The sequence below is a fragment of the Garra rufa genome, chromosome 7, assembly GCF_049309525.1.
Source record: "Garra rufa chromosome 7, GarRuf1.0, whole genome shotgun sequence".
Taxonomy (NCBI): Eukaryota; Metazoa; Chordata; class Actinopteri; order Cypriniformes; family Cyprinidae; genus Garra; species Garra rufa.
In genome coordinates, this window is record NC_133367.1 from 39,862,528 (window position 1) to 39,864,054 (window position 1,527).

Consider the following 1,527-nt stretch of genomic DNA (forward strand, 5'->3'; position numbering starts at 1 on the left):
TTATGTAGCAGAAAATATTTCAGTAACAACAACAACAGTTATAACTAATATTATAGTTTGTCAATATTATATATTATAAAGTTTATATTATATAAAATTAATATATTAATAGCTTAATGATTATTATTATTATATGTCAATATTATATATTATAATGTTTATGTTATATAAAGCATACATTATATTATATAAACACTATGTTATATGTATTATGTTACATATAATATTTCAGTTATATAAATAATAAGCATGTCAATAATCTTTATTATGTTATTAAGGTCTGATAGAGTTGTAATATAGTTTAAAATAAGTGCAAATAGAGTTGTATATAACTTAATACATATTTTATTTAATAATATCTATCTATCTATCTATCTATCTATCTATCTATCTATCTATCTATCTATCTATCTATCTATCTATCTATCTATCTATCTATCTATCTATCTATCTATCTATCTATCTATCGTGTGTTTTGTCATGTCAGGGCAGTTGTGGAGCAGTAGTGTGTGGACAGTAGCAGTGAGGTGGAGTCGTGTCGTGTAAGGGGTGGAGTGTGAAGGTATATGCCTGCTCCTCCCGCTCCTCCTCCTCCTCCTCCATCTGAAGGGGCAGATATTCTTCAAAGCTCAGTCAGTGAGTTACACAGCAAGTGCAGAGTAGCTCACACTGCGATAAAACACGCCGGACAGACTCCATTTCCTCAACAACCAGCTTCACCGAGGAGCGAGGCTGGAGAAAACCTCGACATGTGACCGCTGCTGACTATCGACATGTACTTTCATTTTATCTTTCTTTTTTTAATTTGATTTTCTTCGGCAGAAAGACTCAGAGCAGGACTTGCAATCAAGCGCCGCGCAGTCGTCCTGTGGATTTGCCAGGAATAATTCATCCTCATTTTCCGACTCTTTCTTGTTCCCCATAAGGACGAGCAGCGGGTGACTAAACGACCGAGTCAAAACATCGCACTGACCTCCAGCAATAACCAGCGCCGACCGACCGACGACAACACCTTTGGTTTTAACAGTGTTTTTCGCCTTTGGAGAAGCGTTGAAAGGGATTTTATCACTTTCGGAATCCAGTCGCTTCATCTCCACCAGAGTCAAACGGTAAATATCTGCTTGTTTTGTCGCGCTGTGGGAATTGATTCATGAATCATCTTGATTTTAACGGTCTCTGGGATCGAGTGGACAGACTCTACTGGTCGTGTCTTGAAACTTACTGGACAGTGAAAGTTTTTTTTAGCGGTACAAATCACGTCTAACAACTGTAATTTTACTATAGGAAATACGTTATAGCTGCTTCAAGAACTAATAATAATAATAATTTAATTGTGTTAATTTAAAAAAAAAAAAAAATGAAAAAAGTAAAAGTCTAATAAATGGAAAGCAGGTAATTCACGTTTATAGGCCTGCATGAAAAATCTAAATAAAGAAAGTTTTCTATTTTTTTAATTCAAGTTTAGTTATAAATAAAATTTTTAGTTCTAATATATATATATATATATATATATATATATATATATAT

The 1,527-nt window shown here is 33.4% G+C and overlaps 1 protein-coding gene across 1 annotated transcript in view; it reads left to right on the forward strand.

The window, feature by feature from the left end:
- The first annotated feature begins 650 nt into the window (after positions 1-650).
- The window catches only part of dag1 (dystroglycan 1), a 43,093-nt gene continuing 42,216 nt past the window's right edge, over positions 651-1,527 (forward strand). Inside the window, exon 1 of the mRNA XM_073843947.1 lies at positions 651-1,109. The gene's annotated coding sequence lies outside the window, so the exon portion shown is untranslated. The remainder of the gene's footprint in view (positions 1,110-1,527) is intronic.